Source organism: Thunnus albacares, chromosome 14 (genome assembly GCF_914725855.1).
Source record: "Thunnus albacares chromosome 14, fThuAlb1.1, whole genome shotgun sequence".
In the NCBI taxonomy this organism is placed as follows: domain Eukaryota; kingdom Metazoa; phylum Chordata; class Actinopteri; order Scombriformes; family Scombridae; genus Thunnus; species Thunnus albacares.
This window is the reverse complement of record NC_058119.1, coordinates 6,769,013-6,791,073: the sequence shown is the minus strand read 5'-3', so window position 1 is coordinate 6,791,073 and position 22,061 is coordinate 6,769,013. Positions and strand designations below refer to the sequence as shown.

General features: G+C 39.3%; 1 protein-coding gene across 8 annotated transcripts in view; it reads left to right on the top strand.

Moving 5' to 3' along the window:
• The window catches only part of dntt (deoxynucleotidyltransferase, terminal), an 82,735-nt gene that overhangs the window by 49,797 nt on the left and 10,877 nt on the right, over positions 1 to 22,061 (top strand). Inside the window, exon 12 of one of the 8 annotated variants that reach the window (XR_006407138.1) lies at positions 298 to 2,422. The exons of the other annotated variants lie outside the window; for them this stretch is intronic. The gene's annotated coding sequence lies outside the window, so the exon portion shown is untranslated. Of the gene's footprint in view, positions 1 to 297; positions 2,423 to 22,061 lie in introns of those variants that run through there. 8 annotated transcript variants of the gene reach the window in all.

Genomic DNA, 22,061 nt, shown 5'->3' with positions numbered 1-22,061 from the left:
ACAACCTCAGCTTCCTTTTTATCTACGCGACTCTCTGATTTACAGCTTTCAGAAAGTGAGATACACCCCTGAAAGTACATGAGCCTCAGTGTAAACTTTGAAAGAGTACTGACATGACTCCTCAGCTGAAGGACTCAATTATTCAGCAGGGAAAAGTTTATAGTACTGACAAGACGACAACAAAAATTCCAGGGAACCATCAATCTTTGCGACAGGCACCTCCAAAGCTTGTGTTTATCCTGTCCCTGTGACTATTCGTTGCATCCTAAGGCACCCCATCTCATTTCCAATGCATAGGGCAGAGCGGCAAGCCGTTTGAGTTGCGAGCGGAGAGGGACAAGGATGTAAGGCGTATCAGTGTGCGGATCGACAGAGGAGACACCCTGTCACTGCAACGTCCCGTCAGCCGCTCCCTGGGGACGGAGGTCAGAGTCCCGGGATCACTGGGTGGCAGCTTCCTGACAGATTTTATACACAACCAGCCAACTCAGATGGTGTTTATTCAAATGCAAGGGCAAAGCCAGGCTTGCTGACAGTGCAGCCATCCGTGCACTGGAATGGACAAGGGGAAGTCACACAAACTCACAAACAAACAAACTCACATTCAGACCTTGCATATGTTCCGACGTGATCTCATGGGGTGTCATATTAATAGCACACCACTTTTAGGACATTTTAAACTTTGCGTGTGTCATTTAACGCCGTTGGTTAGGTTTAGGCACAAAAACCACGTGGATAGGGTAACCAGGCTGGTTCACTAGAGTCTGAAGAGGTAAGAAGGTAGCCTACATCAAACACGATGAGGAAAAGTAGAATCTATAAAAAGAGAAGGGTGAGGAAATGTGACTACTACAGGAGATTTACAGCACATAACCATCAGCTTTTTGGAGATTTAAAAGTAGTGAAACAGGCCAAACTATTTATGCACACACACACACACGCTTGCTTAAGCGGCATCATTACTTCCCCGGCTAGTTTCAAGGTCAGCAGAAAGCTTAACAGGGTACATTGAGAGAGAATCGCACGGCAGTGTGACCCGTTTTTCATTCTGCGCTCTACATCACAGCCATAATTAACGTAATGAAGATCAATTAACTGTCCCGGTGTCTGTCCTGTCACCGCCTTCACACAACGCTGACTGTTCCCTCTGTTCACTCTCGCTTCGCCCTGGGCAGAAGAGGAGGAGGAGCAGTGTCCCCCCTTTTTGTCCGCACTCACCGCCAGGCCCCCGTTCTTAATTGGTTCGACGTATGGCTGAGGACAGTGCAATAATGGCGCTTTCATCTTTTCCGTGTCCCCTCTAATTGGCCAGTGGTTTTGGAGCCATTCAGCCCTGCTCGTGTGACTGGTGTCAGGGAAAAGGGGAGCACTGAGGACTGATGTCTGATTAAAGGGGAGACATCTCAACTGAGGACCAAAGACGGTCATTTAGAGGACTTTAATCTTGTGGGCTTCAGAGAGGCTCTCAGCGGATACAAGCTGGTCTCCGTCTTATTATAAAATGCTTAAAAAAAGATTAGAAGGCTATACTCAAGCTAATGATCTCCTCTCAATTAAGGACAGGCTCAGGGGGAATCCTTGAGTCAGTGTGGGAGGAGGCTTGACAACTGTCACATACAGACACAATGACTTACAGTTCATGCACACCAATCACGTTTCCAATTTGATGCATTCACTGTGATCCAGTTTGCCTGCACAGGTGAAAATTGTGTCATCTGAACACTAGTGGCAACAGAAAAACGGCAGTGAAATGGCTGAAAGTGCAGGTTCAGGTTCTATAATCCAAACCAATTACATCAAACGACCCCACAACACCAGGCTTTATGTGTATCAGGAGATGGATGTTGACAGCTGGAGTTCCTCATGCTCATAAAGCCTCGTATAACAAAATGAACTGACTATGACCCGTGATAAGGACAGATATGATGCTGTCGAGCACCATTTCCTACCCCTTGAGAGAAAACACAGCCATGAGATGCTAAACTAAATTCTACATTTGTTTCGCCCTCACCACTTCCCTGCAAATCCTCCTGTTACCAAACCCTATAACATGGTAGTGTGACAGTTTACCATAACCTTTGCTGCTGTTTTTTTTTGTTTGTTTGTTTGTTTTACCAGATAGTCCTAGGAGATTAAACTAAATCAGGAGCAGGAAGTCCATTTTGCTTTTTTGCAATATCTGAAGAACTGGTAAGATCAGGCAAATTGTTTGAGATGCAATTTTCGCACACAGTGACAACAAACAGAGTTGTTATGTTGTTCTTTTTGCTTTACTGTTACTCACTTGTGACATGCAGAGAGACTGGAAACACCAGAACAACTGGTCTCTAAAATAGCAACAATCAAGAGCGTTTCATGATTGTTCATTTCTGCATCTGAAATTTCCACCTAGTCCTGAAATTATTAGTTGATTAAGTTTGTCAACGGACAGAAACTTAATTAATTAATGAATTAACTAAGAAACAATTTTGATTTGATTTTATTAAATGTTAAACCATTAAGCAAAATGCAATGTGTTCTTTTCTCTGTTATATATGATATTAATTATATAATGAATCAAATATCTTTGGTTGGTTAGACAATTTAAAGGCATCATCTTGTTCTCAGGGAAATCATGATGGCCATATTTCAGTCTTGTAGACTAAAGGATGAAGTGATTAATCAGAAAAATAAGCGACAGATTGATCAATAGCGAAGAAATTGTTAGTTGCAGTTCCTTTTCCGCCCCAAGTAACAATGAGTGTTTGCCTATTGTGTGTATTCAAGTTATAGACTTGTAACCCCAAATAGGTCCCTGGGAAAGTTGCTGCTGTGAAAAGGGCCATTTTCCCAACAAAGAAGCTATTGAGCTGGTCTGGTTTTCTTGTAATTGGTGAATGAAACCCAAATGGACAAAACACAAAAATGCAACCCAGGAAATCTTTTGCACCCTAGTGTGATCGATATGACTGCACCCCCTCTGTCAAGTTTGGGTTGGGACCCCCTGCTAGCAATAACTGACATCTAGGTGTCCTCTGAAAATACTCTGCTGACTTGTAGTGCCACGGGCACTTACAACCAGCATCAGTATCAGGTCACCACAGTTGAAATTTAACTTAAGTATAGGTCTGAGGGAGTGGTGTCTGCTGGGGGAGGCTGAGGGAGGGAGTTGGCTCTGTGTATGTGTATGTGTGTGTGTGTATGTGTGTGTGTGTGTGTGTATGTGTGTGTGTGTGTGTGTGTGTCCTCTGCTGTAAGTCTGAAGGTTTGTGATAATTAATATGTGTAGTGGGCTTGATGAATGAGGACAGGTGGAGGATTTCATCATGCCTAGACAGACTGACTCCCTCCCCGGGCAGGAGGGATCCATGACCTGCCCAACACCTCGAAAAAACACACCCCTCTACAGTATGTGTGGCAGGATCTACCCTTGAAACTCACTCTGTGTGTGTGCGGTTATGTGTGTGAATACTCAGCGGTGCAGCTCAGGTGTTCTCAGGCTGCAAAGCAAAGTACACCTGTTAAAAATATGTTCATGTAAATGCAATTCATGTCGTTTGTTCTGCCTATTTATGCATACTTTCACATACCGTGTGCAAAAGTGTGTTATATACTGTGTGTGTGTGTGTGTATCAGTATGTGTCTTTCTCAGAGGGTAATTACTCTATGTCATGTGCAAGAGTGTGATTAATGAGGTCCTGGTCAAAAGGCTGTGAGCGTAGATATCCTGGCTTTAGTCCTGAAGCACAGTTCCTGATATGAGAGGGCCATTCATATTTTCTCTACCTGACACCTTCTGGCTCTACATCACGTTCCAAAGCTTTCAACCAACCAAAAGTTAACCAAAAGGAAAGCATTTAGTCTATGTCCAGTCTTCCATCAGTGATCAACAAGGAGAAACCTATACTCAAGAAATTATTTCAGTGTTATAAATTCAATTCAATTCAATTTTATTGTCATTGAACACAGCCAGGGCACATGAGTAATGAAACAAGTCTTGGACATCACTAAAAACACTGCAAAAAATTACTTTAAATTATTTTACTTTACTTTTTCTTCCCATTTTTTGCACTTAAATATTAACATTATAGCGTTTCTTATATTTTCATTTTATATATTTTTATATTATATTCCAAACTTACTCCTACTTAGAGTTAAGTGTAGTTGCAAGAGCAGCTCTCTAGTGATCACACCATTAACCACATGTATAGTAAGAGCAGGAATAGCTAATGAGAGATTCACCTTAAACCCACCCCATTGTTCATTCTGCAACAAAAACATATAATTTTAACTTGTAAACAATTAATTTTATTTGCATGAAATCTCCTGTAGCAATTAAAATGAAGGATGAAAAATAATCTCATACATTTACACTCTGTAAATATGGATGAAATAATGGCTGAGATAATAACAAAAAGAAAACCAAATTGAGTCAGGACAAATATGGTGCTGCTGTTATATCAGATAATTCTAATAAGGAGAACGTAGCATCACTTAGACGAGTGCAAACAATGAAGATGTACAGAAAGTGATTTCAAACAATATCAGTGCCAGCTTCATTTTTGTTGTTTGCTGCCTGATAAATGCAAAAAAGAAAGGAAAAGCGGTGTAATATCCTTTCAAATATTCATATCACACACAAACAATAGGCTAAAACTACCCTATTCTGAATTGTTTTGCTTTGGCTAACATACATAATTCAATGATATTTAGTACAATCACTCCAAAACACATCTCAAAACATTCATGCTCACCTCTTTTTCTGTACCACAGACATCAAGATCTACTCTTAACCAACCAAAGAGATGTCTGTAAGTCTAGTAAAAGTAAAGGATTATTACTTTAATACCTCATGTAAGTACAACATGTCACTTTTAGCAGATTGATAAATACTGGCCCAGACCAAAACAGATTAAATATAATATTCATTTCAGTTTTGGATGTTTTATTCAATTCAAGTCATCTGACAAACCTCAAAATGTTATTGAAACACTAAAATAAAAACCAATTTTCTTAACTCATAAACTGTAATGTTAGATTCTATGGTTCTTCTGTCTGGATTAATGGTTTTTGGATGTATGAAGAAAGAAATTTGTATTTTTGATGATGACATTTGTAGCAGTTAAAGGCATTATTTGCAGAATATCTTGGCTGAAAGCAGCATGTAATGTGCACTGTATGAATTTTCATCAGGATTGTCTATTTTTTAAATAACAAAAAACACTTTAAATTAGGTCCACAAAGAACTTCTTCTTGAGCTGCAAATAAAACATTAACCGTTACCACCAGAAAGGCCTTCATTCTATAAAAGACCTTAAGGAAACATTCAAAATTCAAATTGATTTTTTTAGGTTGCTCCAACATTAGATTCCTGCAGGATGTTTTTCATGTTTTTTTAAAAAAAAGGGCCAATCTGTCCAGAGTCACTGAAGAGCAAACAGAAGTATGAAAGTCAACAGGAGATTTCTTTAAAAACCTTTTGAAATACATAACCAAATGAATATCATTCTGCAGCTTCTTCAGTCTCCCAAATTTTCCTTGACAAGCATAATGTTTTTAATTTAAAAGCGATAACAAAGTGAAGACAGTTCTCTGTTACCACCTCTCTCTCTCTATCCACCAGGCTGAAAGCATCATTTAATATGAAGCTCTGTCAAATCACAATATCTTGGATGTAGAGTGTTCACAGCTCTTTCAACCCCCCCACCATCCTCCACCCTCTGAGCAGTGGATGAGTGGACAATAACAGGGCAATTGCACTGGGCTTTGGGGAGCGGTGGTTTCGAAAGCTCCCCCGGCCAGCGCTCACAGGCAGTGTTTGCGCTGAGGGTGGGAGGCGCCCGGAAGGAGGGCCCCTCTCAGCGTGCAGAGGAATGGGAGGAGAGGTTTGATTTAGCGCATGGTAGCACAGGGACCCTCAGGGCGTCACATACTGTAAGCGACACACACCTGAGCGTACGATGTGACAGACAAGTGAGCCGGGGAAGGTGCGGTCTCTGTCCTCTAAACATCCTGATGGCGGGCTAGGGGGAGCTGGGAAACGTGCCGCAAACGGAGCGATGTGTGGAGTCTGTGGGGGAGGCTGTTCACTTACCATTCACATTTGCAAACATTTCTTCTCGACCTTGGTGGCACGTCTGTTCTTATGAATTTTAATTAACAGAGGTAGATGAATAGACCTGGTGTGGCTGCATTTGAAAGGAGTAGGACACATTGTGATATATGTTTTTTTCAAGGTCAGAAGTTGGTCAGGTTCATTCAGTGCTCAGCGTGCGGCTATTAGCTTTCAACCCAAAATCGATTTGTATTTCTAGCAATAGTGACAACTATTAAAGTATCTTTTTACTGGTGATGACAGGAAGGGAAGGGCTTCATTGTATAAAAAAAAAAAATTAAAAAAAGAAATCCCTGGAAAAAGACAGGAGGCAAATACACTTCACGGCACACACACACATGGCCCCTAACCTACACACTCACACACTTATACGCACAGCTACAGATATCTTTCTCAGGCTGTAGGAGAGAGTAGTGGCACCTGTTCCTAGAATAAATGAGAATTACAGATACACAGTGAAGATAGCATCCAAACTACCAACTCATCTGCATGTAATTATACATAAATAAATATACACCTATATATATATAAATAATGATCCCATACCAATTAAAATAAATACCAAAGCATGCAGCAATTTCATGGTTTTTCATTACCATTTTCTATTTCCATTACAGACCTTTATCTGACAGTCTTAAGCCAAAGCTGATTACAATAAGCATTCGAAAACCTTAAATTATTCCTGTTTGTTGCCCATATTTAAAGCAACCAATCACATGGAGTGCAAGAATCAAAGCACTAAAATAAGATATCCACCCAGTTGCATTCTGTGGACTCATTATATTCACATAAAATATAACAGAGAAGCTTAGTGTAGGTAAAGAAGCAAGAGCCAAAGGGGACGTTTATTTTTTCCCTTTGTCTTACATGGGTACAAACAATATGTAGCATTTCATTAGGCACACTAAGTGAATTACAAGTTGAATCATTGTCACTGTTTACTATTGTTGTTGAAGTGGAGTATCCCGGGAACATTACACTGGTAATTGTTACACTGGCTGTTCTATGTTCAGCAACAGAAATTGATTTTAAGTTTTTTTGTTTTCTCTCCTTCTCTCCTCGAGGCTGCTTCTAGTTTATGGATGGTCTGTTTTATTAAAGGCGATGTGCGGTTTATTATTAGTGGTTGATTATACACTCAGAATTGGATTGTGCTGTATTTTACTTTTAACCCTTAGTTGGCTGCATTTGTCCAAGAATTCAGCTTAGTGCACAGTATAAAGGTTAGTCATAAAGAACAAATGTAGCTTCAGTGTCCACCTCATTTACACCTTAAGGAAATTCGACCATGTAGGTCACCTTCAGTGGTGATCATGGCTGGTATATAAAAAGCCACTCAGAGTAAAATTTTTGTCTTAAGTCCATCAAAATTCTAGGAATGATGTACTTTTGTTCTTGTTCTTAAAGGATAGAGTCACAATTTTTCAAGTCTTGAACTAATAGTCAGGTGTCCATATAAAGACAAACAGGTTTTGCTCACTGTAATCATTCCTCCTGTTCATAGTGGCTGTTAAAAGATCCCCTTCAAATGCGCTTTAAATGTAAGTGATGGGGGCCAAAATCCACAGTCCTCATTTTGAGCAAAAATGAATTTAAGCTCAGCTGTCTGAGTCAGACAAATAAAGTTGATTGCTGCCACATTTAGTCTTATTATTATAAATTTCCTCTTTGTGTCTCATCACTTAAATTGAAAGTTCATTATGAAAGGATCTCTTAATGGCAAGTATGAACAAGAGGAATGATTACAACAGGAAAAACACGTCAGTGTTTGTTTGGGCACCTGACTGTTTTAGGACAGACTTGAAAAATTGTGAACCTATCCTTTAAGAATAAGTGCTGTGCATAAACATTCCTAAAAGTTAATACTTGGTCTCACCAAAATCATATATGAGAGCTCCAGAGGTCTCTAAAGTCAGTGACCAGCAGAAGCAGCAGCTACAGACTTTATATATTTTTTAAATGTATGATGAAACCATAGGTGGATAAAAGATACAAGGTCTGTCCTAATACACATACTCTTATACAACGTGAAACAGTTAATGACATGATGGATTCAGAATGAATACGATCAAAATGTTTCACATTAACCACATACAGTTTAGGTGTGAGACTCAAGAATTCTGCTGAATTTGAAAGACGATGAATATAAAAAAACAGAACCAGAAAAACAATCAGAAACAGAAATTCTTAACATATAAACTTGCCTATTTTTAGTTTTAGTAGTTAGTAGTTTTTGTTTTGGGTCGGTGCTGAGTTCTATTTTGTGGAAAACCAAAACCAAATAAATATGTATTTAGTTCACATACAGTAAAATATTTTTGGGACCTCCACAGATGAGTAGCACTTAAAATTATTATAATAATAATATAATATTATTATAATTATTACTATATCCTTTTTTTCTACTGGCACACCCTATCCTCCTCTGACTCATTAAAGATTTTTATGAATGATATCCCAAACAACATATATTGATTTTGTCAACAATACTGTTAAATATCTTCTATAAGCTCTTGCATGTTTTAATATATTGAAGCATGCAAACATTGGATACAATGAATGATGGGTAGTCTTAATCATGACAAGGTGTGCATGAAGCTCTGATTGATGTGATGTGGCCCTGACACATCACCCCTTGTAACGTGCTATTGGCTGATTCAGTGCTTGAATATGGACATTTTGATTATGGTCTATATTTACAACACTGTACAGTCAGCACTTAAGAGTCATACTTAGTTACTTTTAGCGTATTTTTACCAGGAATTTTTTGACACATAAGCCAAGGTTTAGGACCATTATTAAGACTATTTCTTTGAGATTTTATACATACCAGCCCAGATCTCAGCCACAGAAAGCCACACCAAAATTCAACTTATAGTTTGTTTCACTTAGTAAATGTGTTTCCATCACTGTTCATCATATCATCAAAAATCTTCAATGCCAAAGGAACGTAATGTATAAATGCCATCATGGCTGTGAACATCTTCTCCATTGGTAAAGTAGTTATCGCTGTGGGTACAAACATTATCACTGCAGATAGAAATGTCGTCACTGTAGGTATCAATGTCATCACTGAAGGTAGAAACGTCATCTTAGGTAATAACATACTCACCATGTCCCCTACTTCTGGTCACATATAAAATAGATGAGTATCATCTGTGCAGCCTACAAGAAACTCACAAAAACATTACGCCTTTGTGTGACAGCACAGTCCAGGAAAAACTGGGCGGTTATAAAAATAGACCACTGTACTGCATGAAGACATCTTGGAGCAGAGCAGGATGAGGAGTTGCTTCTTAAGCTGGGATCAGACTGCAGGATTTAAAAAATCTGAACATATCTCATTTTTACAGGCCGTCAGCTCCAGATTTCTCTCATGAAACCTTGTCTTACGTTCCAAGAGAAGCTCCCACCTAGCCGTGAGATAAGGACAGGAAATGACAGATTACAAGATTCATTCGGATTTGTAAATAGGATTTGGGAAATTGGACCATTTCAAATGTTGCAAACATGTGCATTCTTTTCAATGTGTGGTGACAAACTCAAAACAAGCATGGAGCCAGGCCAGTAGCGAAATCTTGCTGCAGTCATAATTTGTGGAGAGAAAGTGAAGTGAGAAACTCATGTGGATGACAGAATGGCTGTGCAGGTATGGAGAGCTGAAGTGTTTGATTTTGCAGCAAGAGCGATGAAGAATTAGTTTTTGGTTTTGAGGAGGCCTGAATGGTTAATTTGAAAGAATTTTCAAAACCCAAAAGTTACAATTTATTAACTTAAATAATTAACAATGTTAACAGTGTGTTAACAAGCTGTATCCGTGTGTCAGCGCCTGTACTATTTACACTCGACCAAAGATGTATTCAACTTTGTATAATTTTTATGTTTGAGAAAATAAGAACAATCTAGTGATCCCCTCACGTCAATTTCAGGCAGGTAGCTAGCAGGTAGCCAGTAGTTGTTAAGTCTAAATGACTGACAGCTGACATATAGAGTTGTCATAATCTTCTGTTCAACTTGTAAATAATTCATATCATTGTTTTAAGCTTACATGTATCACTGTAGAACTTCTGACACTGGTCCTCTAAGATTTTACGACTGTGAAGTAGTCTTTCCTGTAAGTCCTGTGAAGCTAACATTAGTTGAGTCAGCTAACACTTAATGCTTGGTACAATTGTATATTGTTTAATACAATGTAGACCACAAATACAGTCCTGTAGTTTAATTTATTGAAAATAACCACAAGTAAAATCGCAATGACAACATTGCAATTTGATATTTTTCTCAAATAATTCTGCCCTAGTGAGACAGCATTTCTTCTAACTGTGTTAGAAGACTGACTGGGCCTTATCTAAGAGACAAAAGCATAATCACAGGTGCCAGGTTCAAGGCCTTTTTCAAAGATAGTCTCAGATCTGTGCAGTAAACTGAACCAGGACTCAAAACACCTTGCATCAAAATGCTCTCTATGTGGGAGATGAGCATGACAGATGTTAGGTGGCTCAGACCTTAAGAAATAATCACCAGTCTACAGTATGAAAGATAACATCAAAATACAGTTGTGGGATATGACAACCAATTTGACCCGGCCACCACAATCCCCTGATGTCATTCCCATTGCACACCGTGGGATGATTTCAGATAAAGCATCTGTAGGAAGTAGAATCCACACATGAACTCTGATACCTGCATGATTACTTTAAACAATGGGTTGCTCCAGGTTCCTTGCTGAGTCACTGCTATGATGTGTGATAACTTATATCAGGGTCTTTGTATACTTGCCAAGAAAGCAGTTCCAGTGGAGCAATTTAAGTTCCTTGTTCAAGGGCACTTCAGCAAGTAAAGAGTAAAGGAGAAGCAGAGGAGAGCAAATGTTTTTCTTTACCAGGACTTGATAGTAACAGCCAATTCTTGACCTTTGATTGCCATCAGTGGCATCCACTTTTTAACATACAAAATAGGGACAGCAAACAGCAAAACATGCACCCCAAAATAAATACATTTTTAATATTTGTTGCATAAGTGATATTTTAATATTGCTGTTATAGTCGGAACTGTCTGAACCAGACAATGCTGCGGGTGTGTTGGTGCGTTTACTTGCGTGTGCACAAGCATCTGTTTTAGAGACAATGGTGAAGCAATTTAAGTTGTTTGATTGTGAGGTGAAAAGTTCGACTAACCCGTCAACATCACAAACAATACAAACTGATTCAACTGAGAAGAACCAGATGAACCTGAATGAAAAACAAAAAGGAAATTTGTGAAGTCTTGGGAGGTGAAGTAGCCCTGCATCTTTGAGCTGGATGGAAAATTATACTGCATGTACAACTTACACCTCGATAAGTGACACATTAAGTTCACTAGTTCAAGGTAGCACATCCTACAGAACAACAGGGCTAGACAAGCACTGGAGCTTGAAGCAGCACAGTGGGCAGCTCAACAATATAATGAGTTGGAGGCTGCAAGAGCTGGCACGTCCATTGACCGGCCGATGAACACCACCATTCACAAGATTAATGGCGCCACCGGATTGTCAGATCCTTATAAAACTTTTCAACACCGCATATTATGTTCTGAAAAATGAGGAACACTTTACAGCGTTACTTTGTCTGCTGGATCTTCAAATAAAAAACAGATCAGATTTGGTGTGACTGACAAGCTACAGGACAGCTCAGGTATACAGGAGGAAACGTTTGCTCTTATTATAAACTAATTTACAATAATATTTTTGGTACTCTTGAGCAACCATTCAGACAAAGACTGTTATATTTTTTTTTATGAAGAAATACACACATATTTGCCATATTTAACAGCGTTTTTTTCTATAACCACAATTTTATAAAAACAATTAGCCACCACAGGCCATATTTTATAGTGATTTTAGTACTAAAAGTACTAAAAGTACTTATTTTACAGGTGCACTCAGATATACACATCTGATAAATGTGCACATTTTCATCGTCATTTTTTAAAATTTATATACCTCTTCTGTGTGTTTTGTATAGGCTTACTCCACACATTGCAGATCTTGCATTCAGTCACCACCTGCTAGAAAAATACAACAGCCATATCTATTTTATTTGATGGGACAACAGATAACAGTGTCCAAGAGGTAGAAATTATGTATGTCAAATATGTCAGTAATGGGGAACCCAAAACCGTGTTCTATAGCCTCCAACCTGTCAAACATGCACATGCCCAAGGAATTTATGACGCAATTGATGATTGGAAGGGCAGCTGGTGGGAATGGTCTAGCAGGAGAAATAGCTTCCCATGTACCCGCATGACTTTCTTTTGTAACCTGTTTTTTAGGACCCTAATGTTGTCTAGTTAAGGTTTTTTCATGCTGCCAAGGTCAACTTAATGGCCCATGGGGTTTGTCTGGTGGCCATCTTGAATTGATGTCCACATGAGTGGCGAAAAATACTGATTTTCATAACTCCTGAATCAGACAACATACAAAGACAAATGAACCCACTTTCTCATATAATTTTGACATCAGGAATCAAATGGAAAAGTCATTGACATGGTACAACCACTCTTTATTGGTGAAAAACAGGCAAATAACAAATTTTAGGCTCATAACAATATAACTTTGAACTGATGCATGTGCAGACTGATGACAGCAACACATATGCCAAAGTGATTGAAACGGTCATGCTGCAGATGAATAACAGGTTTGACAGTGAAGCAAATGTATCAACACCCATTTTGAGTGCTGCAAGGGTCTTTGACCTTAAAAGAGTGGTCATGGGAGAAAGCAGCTTGAAACATATGGAGACCATGACATCAAGTGTCTATGGAGTCCTACAGAGACAAAAACCTATAAATAAGGAAATTGTCTTGGTAGTGTGGATTCAACTGAAGGCATTTATTGCCAATAGAGGGTGGCATGCTATTTCAAGTGCATGTTATGGAGGCTACTAGGAGATGTTTGCCCACAGTCTGATGCTACATGATGTGGTGTTGGCTTTCTCAGGCTCTGTTGGTGTCACTTTGAGGAACCCACAATCCAAGATTTCAGTGCTGAAGGGCCAATGGATCTGTGGTGGGAATCAGGACAAAGGCAAAAACAAATTTTACAAGCATCCAGGGACTTGCTGGGATCTCTGAAGAAAATGACAATAGCTGCACAACTGATATTTTGTTTACCAGAAATTGAGGGTGGACATGTTAACTGATAACACTTAAGATTCCAATTCTGTAAAGTATCAGATAAAAGACAAACTACAAAGAATTTTGTTTGGTACTGTAATTAAGCTTTTAAATATTCTTTTATGTCAGATTTTCATTATTAAGCTGACGTATAGCTACATACTATCTTAATTACTCAAAATATAAAGTGACTGAAAATGGCAACCATATTTTCATTTCTCAGCAACCAAAAGATGATACCTGGTTGCCAGCCTGGCAAAGTTAGTGTTGAGCCATGTTTGCCAATGCAGTTTAGCAGAATGTTTGAAACATTTTTGTCTTTGCTTCTCTTGCATTCATGCAATCCTTGATCACATGGGAAACCTCTTATTTTGATCTGTTATTGCTGCACTTTGGCCTGCTTGTTATCTTTGATTGATATTCAGTTCAATCTGTGTGCAGGTGTTATAATCAGGATCTTCTCTACATGGCTACACTATCTCTGTTGATTCACTGTCCATGTTAATGTCGTAGCCACGCAACAGGTCTGAGTGTCTCTTTGTATTTATTCTGATTAAAAACCCTGTTTTCCTCTGAGGGAGCTGCCACTCAGCATTATGAAGACAGGAGTTTGCTGGTTTGCCATAAAAGCTTGCACATATTTGCGTTTTTTCTCTTCTGCCAGTCAAAAAGGGTTCAAGGAATTTTTCATTTCAGGGATTTGCTTTGATCACAACAGTTTGGACGTTTTCTCTGGTATGTCCCTGAGTTGGTCTTGAAAGGCTTTGACTGGAAGATGGAAGCTGAGTGGAATGATTGCAGACAGGTAAATCAGTGTGGATGTATGATGGATTATACAGTGACAGCATTCATTGAGTGCAATGTGAAGGTGTTTGCTGCATTGATATTTAATTCCACCTGAGGTTTTCTGACCAATCCCAGTCACAATATGTGCTATGCTGCTGTCGTTTTGAGAAAATACCACAATAAAACACAGTATTGCCAATTTATTCTCCTCTTGTGTATGTCATAATGACTACATATGTACGTAGAATATTATTCTAGAGTATATATGCTGTTTACAAGGGATCTATCAAGCAACTTGACTTAAAAAAAAACAAGAAACAAATTTAACTTTTTATTTTCAGATCTTAAGTAGCAGTTGCATTTGGCCAACAGACTGGCTCGAAAATGAAAATCAGTTGTCCACCATTCTTTTCATGTGCTGCCATGTCATTGAAAAATCCAGATATTCATAAGTGCAAATGTGTGAGAACCCTTCTTTTGTCCTCCCTCCCCTTGAACAAGAAGAAGCCTGTTTCACTCCCCCCACAACCCCCCCAAGTAATGACGCCCCCATGACAGGTGAACAATGCAAATATGGACATTCATTTCAGGATACAGTTGCCATGTGATTAGGTCGTTCCACATAGAGGTCACAGAAACAATTAAGGGACTTTAATGGGAATGATTGGGGAGTGTGAAGTGGGAGGGCAGCTGCATTAATGGTGCACAGTGATGGAGTAAACCTAGTTCAAGAGCCAGTTAATAAATTGCCCACCAGCTTTTGGTTAATATTGTGATTTACTGGTACGATGATAGTTGTGGATAATTTTTTTCACTTCATGCATTTAGCTATGATTAAGAAGGTTCAATAAATATTGGTTAGCATTATGCCCCTCAGTCATATTGTTCATGACCATCATATACAATAAACATAACATACAGAGAGCAGATAATAAAGAAGCAAGACAAAAAGCATACAGACACGCCAATACACTGTCAGGCTGTACTTACATGCTCACAATAACAATGGTAACATGCTGATGTTTAGCAGGTGTAATGTTAACCATGTTCATCATTGTAGTTTAGCATGTAAGAATGTTAACATTAGCTAATTAGCAAAAAAAAACAAACACAGTACTGCTGGGCTGATGAGAATGTCAATAATTTTAGTCCCCACATCAGAGTACTGGACAAATAGAAATTGCTGGTGTTATGTGCAATTAATCCTGAGGGGGACATAGATTTCTGAACCCAATTTCATTGCAATTTGCCCAATTGTTGTCATGACATTTCACTCAGTGTTATCCTAAAGGTGGGATCAGTAGATCAGCAAGATCATTAATATACATTGTCTGGGAACCATGAATGTAGTTCCAATCTATCTCGTAGGTTTGTGATATTTCTCTGAAAGTGAAAACTTTGACCTGTGGGTGGTACTAGAGGCAAAATCAGGGGATCACCAAAGTAGGCTTCATCCTCTGAGCACCATGAATGTCTGCCTGAACAACACCTCATGGCAATCCATCCAATAGTTGTTGAGATAGTTCAGTCTGGACCAAAGTGGTGGACTGACCGACAGTCATCGTTGACCCTAGAGCCGGCTAAGAAAAACTAATTCAGTAATTAAGTGGGCCAATGAATGTTTTAAAAATGTTATTTGTGAACAGAAACCAACACGTTACTGCAGAAAGCATTCATAATCAAAGAAAATCATGAAATAATAATAATAAAGCTGCATTTGGGCTGCTACATACTGATTTTAAACTGTAACTTAAATTTCATTCCATCAGTAAACTGCTGGCATGTGATGCTTCATACAAGATTATAGCAAAAGCATGAAAGAAGCCAAAAACTAACATTGCTGACTTTAACTCTCTGTGGATGGAGTGCTTCTTACAGCTGTTTGGCAGACAGTTTTAAGTTTCAATTAATCACTTTCTGTAGGCAGAAAAGATTCTGTCCATATGTGACACCACAATTTTTCTGAGGCAAATAGGACAAATCTACAGCATCTGAGGGAAGGAGACACACTGATTTTTTTTTCAGCTTCAATTTCTTACTTATGTTGACAGGACAAATATATTTTTTCATAAAATAGTTTCCTCTTGCAGCTATAAGTGGCTGGAATGTGATGCCTCTACACTCTATGTGGGAATGAGCTAAAGGCAAGTGGTCTTGACAATAAAAGAGGGGAGAGAAAAAATGGTGACACATGAAGAGAAGGAAAGAGACAGGATGGTTTTGTCGCCATTCCTGCAGACTGTAGTCCCTAAAGAGCTTGTATCAGCAGGATGGCCATCTAATCAGCCTCCACTGTGGGACTGCTACATCAGTAAGTGTCAATGATAAATCACATTGACAGCTATTGACTGACAGGAAGGGGGTGATGATAGAGGAGGGAATGTGGAAGTGTTGAAAAATAGACTGAATTTAAGGGGAATTAAGGGGAAAAGAAGAATGATGGACATAGCAAGGGGAAGAAATAGATTTTTAAAAGAAGAGCAGCACATTCAGGATAATTGTATTAAAATGATCTGTTCACTTACTATACTTGAATTCTGCCACCCCCTCTTTCCCCCTGTCATCTGTTTCACCATTGCCACCTCACCCACTGTACCTCTGCCTCCACTTCTCCAGCCTCCCATCCACCCACACAGTGCCTGTTACCAGCGCTTAATGGGTGGGAAAAAAAAAGGATAGGAAGTATTTATAGATTCTATTGCGCTTGTGTTTTGCACCACGGAATTAAATAGCAGGCTATTATCCCCCCTGATTCCTGCAACGTACAATCAATTTTACTGGAATTACAGTGTAAAGAGAAGAAATGAGTTGACTCTCTGAACTTGGGAGATGGAAGGAGAGGACAAAGAGGAAGAACATAATGAGAGAGATGGGGATGTGGAGGTGGGGGCTGGAATTGGACTGAACCAGGGTGTCAGCTCACTCAGGAGACATATCCTGCTCCATTATTGATGAAAGTGAATGGCAGAAGGTTTCGGGAAGGCCCGGTATTGGGCCGTGTCTGCTTGTCATGTAACATTAATTGACACGGCCCTTGTGGTGGCACAGGCACCCATCCGTCCAGGGCTTCGGTTTCAGTTTGCCCCATGATTTATTTACAGGGACACTCGGCTGAACAATCATTGGGGTAGCTCAGGCTTATCTTGTGGTCTCTGTAATGTTGCGTTATCTAAAAGTCGTGTGGTTTCACTGTAGACTACCAGGAAAAGTACACAAAGTCATATTGTATTTACACAAACAAGTCTTTCAACTAAAATGGCTATACTGAATTGCCATTGTCACCAAATGAATCAGTAGCCTCATATCATGATTCTTTTTATCTGGTTGGTTTGGCAAATGCACATTTGATTAACCTTCCCATCTCTTATAAAGAGGAGCACAAAGCCTGAACTTCTCTATAAGAAGCATTGGGATCATCTCCCATCCAGTGGATGTGACAGTCCTAAATAGGGCTAGTTGTGTACTGAACTGAACATAACAACCAGCGGAACTGAAGATAATCAGAGTCAGCACTGAATGTCACCATGCCATAAATGATGATGTGTTCACTTACTGATGTACCTCCTGCAGTGCATTTGAATCATTTGAAGTGATTTGATTGCTAAGCAATAAAAAAGTGAACAAACTCTATAATCAGTGACTACAAATCTTTTAACTGGACAGAACCAATGATGCAAAATAGCAAAGTGATATGTAATTTCCACTGTAATCATGTTCTGTGTTTGGGTGTCTAAATGTGATGTACACAGCTGGTACTCATTGATCTTGACTCTTATTTAGCCACAATCGAGTCTAAAGACTAAGAGTCAATAGCCATGCTAGCAGCTCTGTGAGACTGTACTTGAGCTAAATACTCGTTAACATTTGCTGATTCGCAATAAACACAAAGTATAGCTGAGGCTGATGGGAATGTCATGGGTTTTGCAGGTATTTAGTCATAAACCAAAGTATTGGATGAAATTTGAATTTGACCAGATGATGGCACTAGATGAAAAGTCGGGAGATCATTGATATTACAATTCATCCTCTGGGCATTGTGAATGTATGTGCCAAATTTCACAGCAATATATCTAATAGTTGTCGAGATATTCCAACAAAAAGTCAGCTTCATCAGGATCACCAAAGTTGTTGAAATGTATCCTTTAGGGACTTTGAATATTGGTTGTAAATATAGTGGCAAGCCATCTGATAGTTATCAAGATAGTTCACCCTGAACCACAAATGTCAATCTCATGGTGGCGTTAGTACTGACTGACTGACTGACCGACTGACTGACCGACTGACATTGCCATCTCTACAGCCATGCCATTAGCACGGTTAAAATGTCTGTTTAGATAATCTGTTGTCAGTTCAGCCAACCTTCCTGTTCTTGAAGGGTTGTACATGAGCTATTCTGAACACTGTTTGTTTATCAGAGTCCTCCTGCACACCGGTGATGCCTTTTCTGTTTGCAGAACCAACAATTGCATTTAGTTTGGACAAAATATGAGAGGGGAAAGCAAAGATAAGAAGTGGCAGTTCCTTCAGGGCTCTATTTCTGTAACAGTGCAGGTGCGCAGGGTGGCAACTGTTTTTTTTTTGTTTTGTTTTTTTATCATCTTATGGTCACAGTGACATTGTGTTGGAACCAGTGTGTGATTAGGAGAAATACGTTAATCATTCAGTGTAGGCTCTGACATGAGTCATGACAAATCAGATCACTCCCTTTCATTCCTTTTAAAAGCATTTTGCTCTGAGCGACCGCCCTCTGACAATTTTGGGATGGAGAGAACAGTTCAGAGCAAATCCATCACAAAAGATTCTGTCACAAAAGCGTCTCTCAATGGGACTCTGAAATAAATATATGGTACCTTAAATTAAATTGGCGTGGGAGGAGATGGAACATTTGGCTACGTGTTCTTTTCCACCACATGGTACTGCTCGACTTCACTCAACTCTGCTCACTTCAGTGTCTCCCACAGGTTGAGAATTTACTTGTGGTGGTGGGTGGTGCGACATTTGACCGATGTGCATGCAGAGACTCATGCAGTTTAGAGGGAGAGAGTGTAACCCGGGTTATTTTCTATAGCTATAATTTACAGATGTCCCCTAAACACCTCACATGCAGACTATTGGCAGACACTGCTGTTGTGTGGTTGTGGAACCGAACGTGGTTTAGAGATGGTCTGGTCTACGGAAGATTTCCAGCTGCGTCACCAGCTGTTCCCGCCCTTACCCTTGCATCTCGAAGTGCCATTCCTGTCGCCTAGCAACTTTAACAGTTACAGTTGACAATTGGGATACAGCTAGTAGAAATGAAGCCAGAACTTTTAATATTATTATTGTGGCAACACATCCAGGTCAGATGGAGTGTGTGACAGAGTATGAAGTTAGCAGCTGTGAACGTAGCAGTGCAGTGTGTGTACATTTTAGGCTATCTGTCAGTGAATAAATGCTACAACTCCTTGAGATCCAAGTTCCTGTGTCCTCCTTGCAACAATGGGTTAGCCGAACCTGGCCAGTTCACTTAAGATGGACCGGCTAATGTCATATTGTCTCAGCTGCTCCTAAACAAAGAGTGGAGAAATGTACGAATGGCTGCAGATTCCCCCCCGCAAGGACCTCTTGGTAAAATAACACACACTTCAGGGCCCCAACACCAAAATTACCCTGCACTGCTTGATTATTACTGACACACACCATATCGTACCTTTGGCTGCCAACGTTGCCATTGCTTCCAATGGTGAACTGCCCTACTCAACAGATGATTCTGTTGATGCTGATTCTCCAATGGTGTGACGGATCAAATGACTTAGAAGGTTCTGGCTCATATCAGTAAGAAAACGTGTCATAACAATTCCCTAACAAAGCTCATATTTTGCCAGTATGCCGTTTTAATTGAGCAGAATGGGATTGCTGAGGCAGCAGCATCCGATCACACTGTCTGGAGCAGGAAGCAAATTGGTCATGCAAAACCATCCCCTCTTCAACAAACCAATTAATTATTTATGGGCTTCAGTGGAGCAGACAAAGTTAATTTATTGTTATCATTAAAAGAGTGTTCTGTTTGGGTCCATATGAGGAAGAGTCAAGCTACAATTACAGGCTCCACAGATCAGAGAGAACTTTATACGACTGGGGCAGCAGTTCTCACACTTCACAAATTCACAAGATGCCTCTAAACTTCAGTGATCAACTTTAGGAGGATGATGGGCTAATAAATGCAAATGAAAAGGATGGCAACAAATAAACATATTGCAAGATCAACAGTGCGATGTAGCGTTGACATATTGAGCAAAGAGCAATTCTTATGTGTAATTATAATAATTTAGTAAATTATATTATTATATGATGATATTATGATAATTTTTATATTTTAGGGGCATTTTTGCCTTCATTTTATAATATAAAATGGAGATGAAGTCCCACCTTTACACAAAAAACTAGTAGTTTTTTAATAGCTCTCATGACCTTTAATTAAAGCTGAAGTAATGGTTTTAAATGAACATATTGCTATTATATCTGTCTGTATTGTGGAATATGTTGAACAATTTACATAATGGGCTAATCAGACCCTCCCAAAAAGTGAGGCATAAATCAGTCACACTGACTGAAGTTGAAGACATGAAGAAATTATTAAACTAATGGAGCCCAAATTTACCACCCAGACAATCTTCCCAGGTCAGAATCTATTATTGAAAACATTGTCAATCATTTCAACTTGTGTGGTATGACTTTATACCATGTGACTTAATACCATGTACATATACTCTATCACTGTTGTGTATGTATGTGGAGCTGACTGATACATATGCAGATACTAGAGAACATTTAAAGCTGATATTAAAGAGCCTACACACCCATGGTACAACCACACAAGTGTTTTCACTTAATGTGCTGGTTAGACAGGAGGACATGCTTGACTGACAATTCTCTTTTGTTTCAAATTTATTTTGCACCTGTTAGGGCATGGTTAGTTATACCTGGGGTTCCATCATGGCCCCGCCCAACCTCAATCTAAAAAGAGGTCTAATCAGCCAGAATAAGAGAAAACACTTGTGTGGATGTGCAGGGACATGGTAGTAATAAACAACTGCAATTAATATGAATGTATATTTTTATCACAGTTAAAAGATTTGTGAACTTTAAAAGTGGTAACAAAAAAAACAGTTTCTTTGCATTCATGGGATACAAGATGCATTTGTGCCTCTAATCTAACAGGCATCATATAACATGCTGATGAAATATGTCATAAATTGTCATTGCTTCATCTCTGTTCATTCATTCAATGACAATGATGTGCAAATGGAAATATACACAAATTTAGAAGTGACAAAGTTCTACTTTGGCAACATTATAAAGACACTGGAAAAATACATTTTTTATGACACTATAGCAGATTCTTTCCTGTATCTGTTCATTACCTAGGGGCAGCCTAATCAACTGAATAACTTTGATTTGCAAATGTTTACTCCTCCACAAGAGCAAAGAGCCATAAAACCAGGGATGTCGAGTGAGCATCCCATTGTTTCTGATTAGGAATTCATTATTTGCTACCCGTCTGCCTCTCTGCCCAGTGTATGGGCTGATTAGCAAGCTGGGGAAGGATAGGTAATGACGATAACACTAAACTCAATAGCTGTTTTATAGGCAGCGGTGCTTTATGATGCTTGCACTAATTGCTGGTGTGATTAGTGAGGTGTCTGTGCCCTCTCTGGTTGCTTGGGCTGTCCTGTGAACTGAGCTCTTGCAGACAGGAGCACAAGGGGAAGTGTGGGTGTGTGGCGGATCGTTGCAGGAGGAAGACACAGGGGCATAATCGACTTCCCACTTTTTCTGCCCCTGTCAGCCCTTTCCTGTGTGCTGCAATAAAGACAAATTAACTTACAGGCAATCAAAGGATTTTTTTCTCCATCTCTTGGCAATAAAGTAATCTATTTCTAACTGTCAGTGAGAAGAAGAAAGTCCAAATAAAAAAAGGAGACAGAACATAAGCTGATTTGATAAGCTGAAATTTGTGTGGGAAAAAAAAAGAAGAAAAAAACACATT